General features: G+C 37.2%; 1 long non-coding RNA gene across 1 annotated transcript in view; it reads left to right on the forward strand.

Annotated features, from left to right (window-relative positions):
- LOC149032635 (uncharacterized) overlaps window positions 1-16,473 on the forward strand; it is a 197,032-nt gene that overhangs the window by 61,014 nt on the left and 119,545 nt on the right. The window lies entirely within an intron of this gene.

Genomic DNA, 16,473 nt, shown 5'->3' on the forward strand with positions numbered 1-16,473 from the left:
TGCAGGTGACAATGTGTTCGTCTTGATAAAATAAAAATAAATATAGATTATTTTTTAACAATATCATCTTTTGTAATTAAATACTTATCTTTCTATCACATTGTTATGCATTTCTTCTTTTAATGAACTATAAGCTAAATGTATGTGACGTGGACTTTGCGGAAATATTCCTGTCACCAATAAATGGGTAATGCGCTAATCAACGTGTTAATAATGTTTCGTCGAAACTGAAGATTCTGTTTAGAAAGTACATGGGAGAAGAGGAGAGAGAAAGAGAGGGAGAGAGAAGAGAAAGAGAGCTTCCTTTCTTCGAAGAGCTTTCGTAGAATAAACTCAGCAGTTTGCCCTTACGTCGTTCGGGGCTTGACAAAAAATCTAATTAGAAGTGGATTAAAATTTAATCACTCTCTAAAGGAACTTATCCCGTACAGTATCGGTGGGTGGTATCCTCTTCATTTAATTGTACCCCAGGAGTTCTTCACCCCTCCCCTTCCCCATTCGTCCACTCTTACGATGTCTCATCCATTCTTTATTATGCCCAGACTTTCCTTTTTTCTTTTCTTACTTCCTCCTCTCTCTTTCTTTTTCTTCCTTTTTCGTTTTCTTTCGAATTGTTTACTTTTCCTCTTTTCTCCTTTTAACGCATTTACGCACACTCTTTTAAACCTCTATCGGCTTTCATCGGACAGCAATTTACTTTGCATAGACGTAAAACTTGTTACTTAATCGAGCTACCAACATTGCTTCGCCTTAAACACCATGCTATTTTCTTGCGCTTTTCTTTTCACACATTTCCTCCATCCAAACGAATAACACTGGACGGTATGGTCGCTTAATTGATTATTTCCCTTTTGCATAACTTTTCATCTTATAGTTGTTACAGACGAATAATTGATCATTGTAATAGAAAAAGGAAAGAAATTGTTTTACGAATTTGCTTGCAGACAATTTTATCGCAAAATTATAAGAGAACCATTTACACATTTTTATAAAATAAATCTGAACTTAATCGTTTAACTGTCAACGACGATTGGTTAATTACCATGCTGTCATTTATAATTCGAATTGTTTTTGAAAAAGGTCAACCTCTTTACATATCGATCGTGTGGTCAAAGCACCGACAGGATGCGGCCTCTTAATTTAATCGTTGCTCAGAGTTCTTACTTCCTCATGGGGAATGCTACCAGTAGCCGGACTTTGGCATCAAAGATTCAGCGGTTCTCGCACGCATCTCTGCGGTTCACCCAACGACCTCACGCCGACCCTTCAATTTCGAACCTTTCCTTTCCTTCCATTCGAGAATCTAAATCCTTCGATGTTATCCAATTGTTTTGACGTTTTTTCTCTTAAAATCATTTCCTCTCTCTAATATGCCCTCACGATATTCAAATTAAACTTTAATAACATTTTCATGATTTGAGTACTTCATTCGAGATTTGCCAAAATCTAAAGAGAAGATATACAAGTAGATAATGAGATTTGTTTTCAAGCTATAATTCAAAGCATTATTTTTAAAATGGAAATTCTTTCAGAATTGCTTGTAAATTTCTCTCTCTCTCTCTTTCTTACAATAAAAATGATTAACAGGTTTCATTAAATTGACGTGTCATTGAAGGATCCTATTTATTGTCACTTTGCTAATTTTTTTAATAACATTCTTAAAATCAATAGATAGTTTTTGGACAGGGCTGATTTTATTGATTTTTTCCGGACCTTACGTCAACTTTAATTTTACTTTTAACGTTCATCCTGTCCGTATCTGCTCGAGTTCGATGCGTGGGTGGCCAGTACAAAGGAAGCCACGAATTGGAGTTGTGAATATATCACCGAGACACCATGCGTGTAAACAGCTTGCAGTTTGCAGCGTAACACGCATTCATTTTAAAGCTCAGCGACACACTAAGTATCCACTCCTCTACTCTTTTAAATAGTTTATATTAATTTTTGTAATTTTATTTATGTTAAAATAATTTGTTTTTTGAAGTGTTTTACATTTTATTTCTTTCTTTTTCTTTCTTCTTGGAGACTTGCAAGATGTTAGTTAATAAAATCAAATTATCACGCAAAAAGTGTTCATCTTGATAATATTAAAGAATCTATAACTTCGTTGCACGTTTTCATATAATATATGTAGATACGCATACACATATACACAAACACACAATTTCGCGTTACATCGAGGGACGAATAATTGGCAATGGAAAAAGTCACCCTTTCTTTTCTTTATTTCTTCCTTTCTTTTCTTTTTTTTTCTTTTTTCTACATTATGTTGAAAGAAATGATAGCGTCTGCCAATTAGATTTTTAATTATAGCTCGAAACTTTGCACGCAGTTCCAGACTTTTCACTTCATTTCTTCCTTTCGTTTCTTCGAAATGTCACGCGATCGACTTCTTTCATACCATCGAATGACTCATACGACTTTCTAAAAGTCTAAAAAATACATTTTTATCGACAGACTAATCGATAATTATTTTTATGAACAAAATCGACAAACTTACTCCTATTTAAGTGTTGATTTAAAAATTTGAGAAATCATATCTTGAAATGCAATGATATTTTTTGTGATAAAGCAATAAGAAAAATTAAAATACACACGCGTATAAAAAAAAATGAAAAAAATAGAGTAGAAAAGAAAAATGGAAAAGATTTGTTGAGTTCATTGGTGTTGCTTTTAACTACGTGCAAAGAACAAATGAATGAACTTAAAATGAAACAAAAGGGAGGGCATAGAAGACGAGGATAAAATTAAAAGAGTATTCGTGAACTCGAAGGGTTCAGTACGTTCTAATTATTTGCAGAAGACATAGAAAGCATGCTTACTGTATTTTATCTCTGTTCTTTCTTTTATCCCCTATTCTATGTTCTTGTTCATTTCTTTTTACTTTCCCATCTTTTGCGAGTTGTAAGACGATAAGGAATCCAACGAAAAGGAAGACACCAACTTTGGCAAATGTCGACGAAAAAAGCAGAAAAAGAAAGATAAAAAAGAAAGAAAATAAGAGAAAAAGAGAGATGGAGAGAGAGACGAATTTTGGATTACTTTTTGTCAAGAACTTTCGTAAGTCTTTTGCGAGAGGCCACGCGGAACTTAATATGCGGCATAAACTTTGTCTTGGAAGGGAGAAAGTGGTCATTTGGAATTTAATTTCATTAGCCAATGAATTTCTTAGTAAATCGCGTGTGAGCCACCTGATATAGGATACGGAGGACGGTGATGTAGAAGCGCGACGTTCGTGGGTAGGTATAAAAGGACGAAAAGGAAAAAGAAGTTCGTGGGCAAGGGAGTAACGGGGAAAGAGTAAGAAAGAGAGAGAAAGAGTAGGAGAAAGAGATGTAAAGAAAAAAACTGCTATGAGGACACAACTTGAAGGAACGTACGAATGAAAGAACCAGTCCGACATTGACAACGATTCGTATTCACGCAACTTTTTATCTGTATTTTTCTATCTATAATATTGAATTTTTGTCATTTTTCTGCTTTTTTTTTTTATTTAATACATTGCTCATGTTTCAATGAATTATTGAGAGATCTATTTTACACCAAGTCGTGCATACTTTCACAATAAAAAGTAAATCGAGTAGGATATAGAGAATAGAGATACGGAGAAAGGATCCGTTTTCGATAGAATCGAAGAACGGCCACTTCCAACCTCACGGGGTCGTTTCCTCGTTCCGATCGTTAAAAGTCGATATTTCGAAAGCAGCGTGCTGAAACGAAAAGCTCGACAAAGTGCAACGTTATTCGAGCATAGAAAACGCTCTGGTTTCGGGAACACTCACGGCAGTTACACGAGTCATAGAACGCGTGAGAGAGAAAAAGAGGAAATTTCTCATTCTCTCTCTTTCTCTCTCTCTCTCTTTCTTTCCGATCGTTTCTATTTCTTTTTCGGGAATTGAACTCGTACACGAGTTTATTACCATGCAACTATAAAAAGCGGTGCGCGATTTACGTCTCAAAGTAACCTCGTAAAGTTCTGCGTTTCGCGACAATTAGAATTCAAATAATACGAGCTAAAAGTAGTAAAGGATTTATGAATATAATAGAAGTACAATCGATACGCTCGTCCCAGCAATTTAAGTTTTTTTTGAGCGAACATTGCTTCGCGATAGGATAAATGAGAACGCGTTGCTCGGTAAAGGATTCCAGACGAAGGGTGGCCCTTGGGGTTAAACGAGTACTAGGCGAAGGTGGCTTGGAAGAGGGTCGAAGGACGGTCCGAGAAGGTTACAAACGATCGAGCGAATCGCTTGCATTAGTCTTTGTCAGAATCAGAGATAAGCCAAATGAGGAATAGCCACACGAAAAACATTCGTCCGTCACCGAGAGAAACCGGATTATTCAAACACCACGACTGCTTTGAATAATTTCTCTAACGTGTCGGAAGAACTTCAAATTTCTTCCTACTATTAGTTGTCTATATTCAACTAGCATAAGGGAAAAGGTCATACCATAGAAATTATCGAAATATATGTTAGTTTAGTATCTGGTAGGTACATACTCGTATATCACTGTTATTACAGTAATAAAATCAGCTATAATATACGCAACCCTCTTACACACTTTCTATTTTCGTTCCTTTTTAACTCATACAAGTGTATATTATATTTTTTTATATATGTCCATTGAATGTTTCATATAGTCGCATCGATAGAAAAAAGATTCTTCATAATTTTTTTCGTCTAAGTTTAGGAACCCACTTTTTTTTCCTTTTTTCTCCTGCCACTTGAAGAGATGCGACATTGGGTAGTCTATCCATTCAAGCCACTTCGCAAATAACATCATAAGATAGACCCACCGAAGGACGTTCCAGGCTACGTTATATTCCAACTGATATAAAATATTATAGCACAAGGCAAAGAGGGAGAGACTGTCGTTTCCCTCTGATAACATTCGCGGGACTCTTACCATGTTCCAATCGAAGTTACTCACACTCTTCGACGATTCTTCGGTTAAAGGAAAACGAAGAAGGGAAAAGAAAGTGGTGTAGGTGAGCTATAGGCGATTCTTCGAACGTAAATCAACCTGTACTTACGAAATTGCTTCCGAATCGTTCTTTTATATCCTTGTTCTCTCAAGTTTCTATGCTTTTCACGCTCTCTTTCTTTATTTCTCTCCTTTTCTTAAAGCCTAGAAATATTTGCCCTTATTTGTTTCTTTCTAATATTTATATATTACATTATCAATTTATAATAATCGTAAATATCATATAGCGAATGATGACTTCTGTGATGCTTACAATCGCTGGAAAACTTTTCTATTTTAATTTATATTATATTTTACGAAAATAAATTTAGAAATGTTCAGAATTTCTGCATCGATCCAGAAATTTTAAATGCAAAAAAATACATGAATTTCTAGTCGAATAGATGAGAAAATAATCTCCATTGGTTGCGCGTTTGATCTGACCGCGTTGAGAATTGATTCGTCGTTGAAGAGAGAAACCGAACGAACAAATAAACGAATGAGCGACCCTCGGATCGGTACGAACCTGGGTACGAAGCTGGGTACGCACTGACGGCGTACGTACGCGCAGTCCTCGCATACCATCGCGCCGCGTGCGGCACGATCGCACGCTCGGGATTCCAGGCTCGGTTTGAAATGAAACTTCGCCGTGGCGGCGTCGACATTCCCTCGGTGCCTTTATTAAATTGGAATTTAATTGCTCACCCTCGTCGCTCCATTACACATCCGCTCAGCGTGTATATTCGCCCGTCGATGCAAATCATAGCGAGACGCGAACTCTGCGTGTCGCTAGGCGACCATCGTTCCGCTCTCGCACAGATTTTTCACGATTTTATCTCGCTTCTATAATGTATCTACTAAAAAGACAAACTTTACGTATTTATACTTATATAAGTAAACAAAAAGTTAACAGATGTCAAACTAAAGTACGAATAATATTTCAATTATTTAACTTCGTATTTTTTCGAGATATTGTTGTTATAATCCCAGATATATTCGGAAAAACAATCACGAAAGAGAAAGAGAAATAGAAGTGAACTAAAACAGATGAAAGGATGCCAGTAGTAAGAGGAGATCAACGTCTGTGGATATCACTCTCAGAGTCTTCGAGTGTAATCAACGCAGCCGAGTGAACAACTTAGGTTGCTGTTGCTACTGGTGGTGGTGCTGTTTCTGCTAGTCTGAAAGCAGCAATAGCAGCGTTGGTAGTAACCCGGGTAGCGAGCCTGTAAGATCGGGAATGCTGCAGGCTAGAGAACTCCGTAATACTACTTCCATCGTCCGTTTACTAGCAGTCAATCTCGGAACTCGTCTGGGCGCTTCGAGTCATCCGCGTGAGTCAAAGTGGTGAAACCTATCTCTGATTACCGTGCACAACCTTAGTTCTAACGATTGACTCAAATAGAACTATCCTGAACAGTCGCGTACACATATTTCTTCATCATCTTCTCTTCCTAATACATATACAACAAATACTCTACTCTCAGCTCCTACACATATTCACTCGGTCTCTCCTTTCTATGTATATTCACAGATTTCCTTTCATCGTTACGCGTAGTTCGAATTGGAACAAGACACGTTTCGTGTCGTCTAACTATGAATGTAACACCAAATACAATACAATGACGATTTCAAACGAGAGACTGGAAATAGAAGAGGTTTACATCTAATATTCGAAATCTACCAAATTACTCTGGCCTTCATCGATTCGCATACAAGTCTCTTCTTAACGCTACCACCTTACCGTAACTTTTCCAAAGCTTCCTCTCTATTCTCTAACTAACGTAAGTTCGAAATAATATCTATGAGCACGAGAATCATTGCATCCGTTCAAGTCTATGCCAAGTCAAAGTGGATACAGAAGGATCTTGAAGGCACTACGTTCTCTGGCATGAATGGAAATTAAACGATGGAGATGATATATGAGACCCATTGCATGTTGGTCGAGCTCGTAAATAATCCAGGTTTGCCTTAGTCTCTATACCAATGAACGATTAGATAATATATTTCCTCTCGTTTCAAAAGTTTCATGAGTTTATTCTGACTTGGTAGAATCAAATATTCTTTATTGAGAGTTAAAAATTTGTTAGAATGGAAATGTACCTATTATAATTCTTTTTGTTTCTATACTTAAAGTATAGAAGATTAGATGAATCAAGATTATAAGACGTTCGTTGGAAATTTTCTTTAAAGAAATAACTCAAGCAAGGAAAGTTGTTATACAGTACTACGCATTCTAAATAAACCCCTTTCTCTCTCTCACACACTCTCTCTCTCTCTTTCTCTCTTTCTCTCTTTCTCTCTCTATTTCACTGCCTTGTTCATCCCGTATTAGACAGGAATTGTTTCCGCTCAAGCGTGGTCTTATCCATGGGTAAGATCCTTGGAATGTTGCGAGTGACTTGTCGTAACGTCAGCGTAACTTCTAAAGTTACCAACGACTTGCCAGGATTCCAAAACTTGCTTCCAAGCTTTCGTACATAAACTGGATAGGGTAACGATTCTTTAGCAGGAAATTGCGAGGATATGCGAACTTTCTTCAATCACGTGTCGTAAGTTAATGTCTCTCTCGTTGTATCTCTCTTTTCATTTGCACTTGATAAAAATAATTTGACGGGATCATCCTATCTAATGCATTTACATATTTTGATTTGAAATAGAAGAAAGATCGAAGACAGAGAAAGAGGATGTATGATAATGTTTAATACATTGACATAGACGAATTCTTCAGGGAAATACCTTAACATCTTTATTTCACCTTTTCTTGTACTGTTATTCTGATCATACGATCTCATAGTGAGAATATATTAGTTTTATTGCTTCTCAATGTACCTGAATATCAAGTATATCTTGTTGACACGACTTGATGCAAGAATATTATTGACATTTGGTATGCTAGCACATTACACCCACGCATAAACAACCCTTTTCCGTTCTACATTAATCCCGTGGTACTTGACTAGCCAGTACTGTATATTTACCGTACTTTCCTTAGCCTATAGGTATCCAACTGTGCAAATGACATAACCGCTAGTTTTACCGTTCTCCTGGGATGACTATGAAAGTGCCCTATTATTTTAATGTAGTATTTGCAAACGATCAATTTTTGTCATACAAAATAGTCTCGTATATTTTACGTTAATTCAATATATCTTCGTAGAATGTATCTTTTTGAATAAAAGGAAAGGTTACGTTAATTCGGCACTCAACTTAATATCGATTTATTACGACAAGATCTGCCAAGTCGTTTCACTTTATAAACGGTTGACTTCCATCAGCTTCGAGAGCCATTACGAATTTGATTTCTGGATAAAACAAGTAGAAGAAGTAGTTTTAAAAAAGTTCACCAATCTCAGCATTTTCTATCTTCCTTCGTGTTCGAAATTTAGAGTCATTAATTTTCTTTTATAATGTAAAGAGTATTATTTAACTGGGCACGAGATCGTTTACACGTTTTTTCGATGCAATGCGATGTGAGGGAGTGAAATTGAGGAAAAAAGAGATGGAAATAGGAATTACAGTTTCAGTGCTTTAATCTCTCTTCACTTTCTACGAGCGGATAATTTTTGCTACGTCGATGAAAAATTTAATTTACTTTTACGACAGACTACAAAAAAACACCCACACAAAATCCCATGTGAGTAAACGACCTGAAAATCGACTTTAGAAATCACATTGGTTAAATCCATTTTTGTCTTCCGTTCTTTCTAATCTGTATGTGTGTGTCTGTTGTTTTATTTCACTCCAAAGCATTTTTCCTTTACTGAAAATCATTTCCAGTAATTGAGTTTTTGTTCTTCAAAAATTTTGTTTTATAAAAAAGAAAAGCGACGACAATGAGGAGAATAGAATGAAGCCGGGGAAGATTTTTCTTCTGCTTACACATAAAACACGACGCTCGTAGATCCCGCATAGAAAATGAATCTCTTGGAAAATTCGTTTCTTTACTCAGGCTTTGTGGTTGGGCCGTATCGCGCGTACCAATTGCGCGGAAAGTAAAGAATGTCGTTTAAATGCGATAGTTAAAGAGGAGTTAGATGCTTCTAGAAACGAAGTATCACCAAGAACGTTTCGCACGTTTTACGACCGATTCACGCCTTTTTGTGGTCGATTAATTCACCACGCTACCGATTCGAAAGACTTTCCAAGATCGAAATACTGTAGGATTTATTGAGAAAAAAAATGTTAATCGAAGCAAGTGGTATTTAAAAAAAAACCCAATTAATTGAACTAATTAAGTTGAGATTATTTATACAATCGATTACTTATTAGTACAAAATTATATGTATATATAATAGTTTAAAAAACTTTTTATTTTTCCTGTTATAAAGGAAGTATAGAAATCGTTAAGAAATTGAGCTACTGGACTGACTGACTAGGACTCGAACCATGGGTTCACTTTCCAAGCGACTGATCTATTCATTGAATTATTCAGTGCACACCGTCCAATCTTTCCACAAATGACTATTTAAGTATTTGACATGCAAGCTATTTTACATAAGTATTTTTGTGGATATTAAGGAAATAAAGTTTAATTGTAAATGTTCGAACGTACGCAGGTAAAAAAAGCAGGATTTTTTTTTGCTGCACTTAATAAATTTGAGTTAGGTGCATTATTGAGAGAGATCGTGCGTCGGCTCACGTGTAAATAAATAAAGGATAAAATAGTATTGTTGTCATCTTTGCTTTTTACTTTGGTACTTGCAGTGACCGCGCGAGGATGCTGCCATTAATAACGACGTGAGCCAAAAAAGAACCCAAAGAAGAGAAAGAGGAGGGAAAAAGTGCAAGAGAAAATGCAAAGGTAAAAGCGAGACGAGGATGAAGGTCGATCCGGCTATTAAACATATCATCGTGCGACGTGGCACGCACGTTCTACCTCGCTTGCTCACCAAAATTTTTCAGTCTCTGAAAAGACGAACAACGTCTTAGAGATTTTATTTGTAAGATCGAGTAATCCTTTTCGATTGCTGCGACTCGACCAAAACGTTTCTTTGATACAACTTGATCCTCGTAGGATATATAATAAAAACTGGTTGTCCCAACTGCCGTGAAGTAACATTAGATTTTATTCAGGACAAATCTACGATCTCGTGTTTTTTCGATACAGGAAAGAACCTAAGCCTTTTAGTTACACATTTACACAGGCTTAAAAATGTATCAGTTCAAGAAGTAACAAAACACTTCAATAGCCACAACACACTAACTTTAATGTGTATGGAGTATTAATTTACAAGATATACATGTAAATATATAAAATACTATTGATATTATATAGTAATAATATTATAATCATAATAGCGACAATAAGATAAGAAGGCTGTTATCGAACACCAAACTCGTATTTAACGAGTCTTATTTGCCTTGGCACTGATTAGATAGTAGAAAATCGGATTGTGTGTAAGACATAGTAAAATTTTTCTCTTTTTTGCCCTTGAGGATTACTAGGTTGAAACGAATCACTGCTAAAAATAAAAGTAAAAGAATAACAGTTTGAATGATGTAATAAATTCAGGACTATGATTCTTTTATTTCCGTTTAACAATTCAACGACTAACTTTAATCTTTTCCACTGAGCTTTCAAGTATCAAAATTCATTCATATAAATCTACCTTTCCCCATTTCTGTCTATTCTTTCAAGATACTTTACACCAGATCTTTCGATTATTTTTTCGACGACGCAACTCACTTGGTAAATAATTACAATATCGAGAGTGAAGTACGAGCGAGTCGACGTTGAGCGGACATTCTACTTCGAAAAGAATTTCTATCTTCGACTTTAATGCATTTCGATACAATAGCTTGGGTTCTCGGTGCATGTAAGATCCAGAGACTACTTATCCGAGGCGATAACATTATATCCTCCCCTCGCCGTTAAGATGGGTCCCTTGCTGTGCGAGATACGTGCCATGCCGTGTGTCCTTCGAAAGAATATAAGAGAAAAAAAAAGAGAGAGAAACAGTCAAAGAGAAAGAGAAAGAGAAAGAAAGAAAGTAGAGAATCATATACATGCGTTGTACGCAGGGCTTTGCCTCCCTTTGCAGAGTAGAACGTAACAAAACATATAGATGTATAAATCAAGCAGGGCATGTTGATAGAAGCAATAAAGACTCGAGAATGGGAATGGTAAAGAGAAAGGGAAAGAAGTTGCAGAGAAAGAAAGCCTCTATAGGTGTTAGAGAAAGAGAGAGAGAGAAAGACATATTACGCCGCGTGCAGTTCCAACGTTAGCCGAGGAATTCGGACGTAGGCTAAGACTTCGAAGGAAGAGGTGGAGGAGTAGGAAGAAAGCAAAGGATGAAGGGAGGAAAGGAGGTTAGAAGAAGGAGCAGGAAGGATGAGGGGGTAAAGACGACGAAAGGTCCGGTGGGCGAGTCGAACAACGGCTGCCAAATTAATGGCACCCTTCGTCCCACATTTCTCGATTTCTCCGACTATACGAGTATTTCTCTTTTTTATTCTTCTTCTTCTTTCTCTTATTCTTCCTCTTTTTCTTCCTGTTCTTCTTCTTTTTCTTCTGACTCTTGCACCGGTGTCGGCATTCGTTTCGTTTCTCGATCCGTGCGCTCACCTGGCGATATTGGAACGACCGCCGAATTACCGATAAATAACTGCTTATTGAATTATTATCGAGCATTCCAGTCGCCGCACGTTGCCCGTATCGTTCCCTCCTATCGTTCTCCTCATATCGTTTCCCCGCCTTCCTCTTGTCGTACCATCGATCCGGATATTGGCGTCGATCGGTTCGTTCATTCCTCTCGATGTTCTTCGACTCCGGCCTGGCATGTTGCAAGTGTGTACCAAGGTCATTCTCTCAATGAGATCGTCGATCCGTCAGCATTCGCACCAATAAAACACCGATCGAGAATTCGAGAAAATATTTATTTTTTTCGATCCATTACATGTATTCTTTGTAATCAGAAATATTTATTTATTAGAAGAATGTAATCTGATGAAAATTTAGTCGAATGATAAAGACAGGTGCATTGAATAACCGAATTATTGGCGAGTGTCGTGTATATTCAGTGTAAGCATTCGCTGCCGTGGCAAAATTCCTCATAGTTTTATGAGCCAAAAAACTCAACGTTGTAAAAATACACGTGGCCCAGATAGTCCACTAGGTACTAACCGATATATGCTTGCTATATATTATCCTATGTATCTTCGTATCTTCAATATATATTTTGCTGCATATTCTCTTTCTCTCTTTTAGTCGTCTTCAGCATCAGCGCGGGAATATGTAGTAAACGTGTAAGATATATACACATGTATTCATGCATGCACATATGCGTACATAACGAAAAAGAAAAGATAGAAGCAAGGAAGCAGCTTTATATACAGTGCTCAAGAAGTTTGGAGGCCATAAAGAAAGATTCATGAGAACGATTGGTCCATTATCAAACTGGGAAGGCAAGTTAAGGTTTTCGATACGTTACGATTTTAACAAGTAAATTTTTTCTCGTTCTTGTAGTTCTCATATATGCGAAAAAATGTTGATCCTTCTGCTCTTTTTACAATTCGTATGTTTTATTTAGACATGCGATCTTAATTTTTGTATCTTTTCATTTTATTTTTCTCGTGGTCGGAGATATAATATGCAGCAACAGTTTCTAAACTTCGCAAAATTTTCTTCGTACTACTTACGACCAAGATCAGGAATTCTCTTTCTCTTTCTCTCTCTCTCTTAGTAGATTTCTTTTTCCTTCCTGCTGGTAGGTTTCGTATTTCATGGTACCGACCTCGGACACCCGGTACACAATTTATACGGGCACGAAGCGATAGCTTCAACATCGTCGAGAGTAGAGAAAGGCCGGAGGAAAGATGGGCCGATGTTTCACACTCCATCTCCTGCCACTCCTGGATCGTCTGTTCCTGCCTCTGGCGGCTAACCGGTGTTGGGTTCTCGGTACTCGCCATCCTTCCTACTCTTTCTCTTCTTCCTTTTTTTTCCTTCTCTTTTACCTTATTTTTCTCCCTCTCAATCCGCCCTCTCTTACCTCCCGTCTGTCCCTTCGGCATTCGCGAGGAGGAGATCATTTCCCGTCGAAATAATTTATACCCGCTCACCGAATACCTTTACCGAGGGAAGAAGTATCGAACGACCTTCGAATGAATGACTATCGTGGATTTGATGCCGAACTCGTATTGAACGATTTGGACGAACCTTCGAAATCGATTAGAACAATCATTTATGAAAATTTAATGTGGATATTGTAAAGCTTTGATATATCTAAGTTAGTTATTGAAATTTTCATTCGAGTCGTACGAATATAATGTAAAATAGATTATTTTTATAATTTATTGATCGTACTCAAAAATTCTATCTCTTTCGTGAAATTTCACCGATAGTAAAGCGCACAAGTATACAATTTTCTTGCGTAAATTGAGAAAAGGAAGACAAGTAGTTGGAATGATGTACAGAGGTAAAACATTGCATTGGATACAATGTATCTTCCAGTACGATACCTTTCTCGAGTCAACCTCTCGTCTCTTACTTCTCGATGTATCTCCAACGGAACGAATATCTCGAATGCAAAGTATATTGCTTGCCTCAAAATCCGGGGAAGAAAGTTTTACCGCGCTCATGGAATGCAAACAGAAAAGTTTTAAATCGTTGGAACGTGATCGCGGACGGAATTGCGAGAACGGATCGTGCGCACCGCAGCCTCCACTTTTATTTCTTTTTTCTTTTATCTACTTTTCTCTTTTTCTCTTTCCATTATGGAGAGAACGAACGCGCGCGCAACCTGTATACAGCTTTTCGTTGAAGAGAGAAAAGGATCGAAGACTAGAATGGAAGAAAGATAAAGGATCGAACTATATAATGCGATTCGGAGCTATCCACTCAATGATTTCCTTCGAATATCACGAAACAAAATTTCTAACTGTAGAAGATCGTTTCCATGGAAAACGAATCTCTTCCGTTCTAGTCATCCCACTGTCAAAAAATGAATCTCGTATTAAAAAGTACGATACGATGATTTGTTTTTTTTTAATAAAAAATCATTATTCTCTTGCAAGACAAAGTTTGAACAATAATATGATATTTTAATCGTTCAATATCTTTTTATACAGAACGTGGCGCTATATCTGTGAATTATCCAAAGAATACAAATACCGTCTAGTAAGATAAATAATTTAATATAGTTCAAGCTACGATAATATTTGATATGCGTCGAGATAAATATTGTTTTTTCGAACGATACGATTCATACTATTTATTTTTTCTATATTTCTTTTTCCTTTAACTTCATTTTATTATCTAATAATAATGTTTGTGACTCATAAACGTATTAATTCTTTGAATACTCGTGGTTTAATAAAGATTACGTAAAAGCGAGTGATTATGCCGGGGAAGAATTGAAAGCACGTGAATAATAACGGACAAGATTCGATTAGCAGCAGTCCAATATTTGAGATTTCTCAAGACATTCCATCGTGTATACGTTCTAAATGTTTCTAGAAATAATCATTCAAACTGACTCGTAGTTATAAGTGTGCTTTTCTTTCCGGTTTTATCTCACAGACGTGAAAGAATTCGTTGAGCGGTCAAGAGTACAATGAAAATTAAAAAAAGTAATATGGGTTTCTCTCTTTCTGTCTTTCCCAATTATTTTCTCTTCTTATTTATACATATATTATATTCATGTACATATATATATATATTTCTCTCTCAAGCTCTCTAGCATGAACTCCCTCTCATTAATGGCGCGCACAATGAAGCGCGGTCCCGCCTGCAATAAACACTTCTGAAATTGGTTATTCTCTAGGCGCCTTGACGAAGGCAATTGTACGTCAACCGCAGAGATTACCATCGTTATGATTGCTCTTTGTTTCCGCGCTCTTGCTCTTTCCTTTCTTTTTCTTTATTTTTCTTGTCCTTTCTACTTTCGCCTCTTGGTTTCTTTCCTCTTCCATATTTTGTCTCGGCATTGCTCCTACCTACCATCGAGCTCTCCTCCTCGTTGTCTCGTTTAACCACATTGCATCATCTTCTGTTAGCTATTTCCGCAGGATAGAACAGTTTCGTTAAGTCTTCTTTTGTATTTTATATTTAAGAATTTCATAAGAAAAAAATTAATTGAATTCAATAGTTTGTCGACCTCCTTGATAAATGGATTTAACTTTTATTTGAATTTTATTATTAACTTACAATAGAAAGTTCAAATGATCGATTAATTAATGATAGCTTTGATCGTCAACTCGCTAAAAGGGATATGGCATAAAATCATTAAGAATTATTCATATTTTCGGCGTGTAGAATATAACGAAGCGTAACGTTAGCGGTGAAAAGCCAAAAATGCGTTACATCGAGCTTCCGTGAATGAAAATAACAATGATAATAATAATTCGGCTGGTTCGTGGAATTACACGATGGCTCTTCGCGTCTCTTGAAACACGTGGTGGACCTATGGTGCAACGGCTGAAGCAATTAATTAAAGCACCATAAAAATCGCGAGCCGGTTCTCATTTGCGACAGAGTACCGGGCTGTGTCTCTTGGAATCATTTGCGGTGGTCTAACCGAACAAGGTACGCGACCAGAGCCTGATGCATCTTCTCTCAAAAGAGTCGGAGATACGGCCAGTGATTATCGCGCTATCCCGACTTTATTAAGCTTTCGTCCCATCGTCCGTCTTGATTACGTTCATTAGATCGTTCTTTGGTGAAAATTTTCTTTATTCTTTAGAAAAGGAGCGGTGCTTGTTCATTCATGAATATATTTTGATCGTTATTATTATAAAAGAAAAATAAAGAAAAATGCTTCCGAGATTTATAAGATATTATAATACTTAATTTCCACTTACAATTAAACAGAATAATTCAAAGAATTTTAAAACGAAAAGAAAAGAAAAAGAGGACAATAAATCGAACTTATGGCAAAGGACACGAAGCCGATTCATTAGTGGCCCGGAGTAAAAATCGGTAAGCTGCTCCTGGGCTCATTTGTGAGACATCGCGGCAGCATCTTGCTTCTTTTCTCCTCGCGGATCATTTGCCTTTCCTCTACCGGACACGAGTGATTCTTTGCTTTGACCTCGTCTCGTACGTTTTCTTCTACTCTCGACGTGCCAAGACGAGAGAGAAGCTTGAAGGAAGAGCTAAGAAGCTTGGTACGGGCGTAGCTGGAGTAAAAGAAGCTGAGAAACGCCGGAGGAAGAAGATTCACGAAGGATGAGGAGGAGAAAGAGGAAAAGAAGAGAAGCAGAGGGCCTCATCAGTTAATGGAGGCCGCAATTAATAACACCCGAGTCGTTTATCACTCAGATCCGCGACTTATCCTCACGATATACCTCTACAACCGAACGACCAACAAGGCGGCAGGGGTTCGTTCTTCTACCCTCATCCTTCCCTCATCAGCCCAGACCATTTCTCCCCTTCTTGTCGATCTTCTCTCTTCCTTTTCTGTTTAACCCCTGAGTAGAGATAGTTATATCTCATGGCACAGAAACATCGAAGACGAGATCACTTCTACGAAAGCATCGTGCACCGTTTCACCAGCCGATCCT

This window comes from Polistes dominula, unplaced genomic scaffold (genome assembly GCF_049000335.1).
Source record: "Polistes dominula isolate Pdom_NZ unplaced genomic scaffold, Pdom_raw_medaka contig_73, whole genome shotgun sequence".
NCBI lineage: Eukaryota > Metazoa > Arthropoda > Insecta > Hymenoptera > Vespidae > Polistes > Polistes dominula.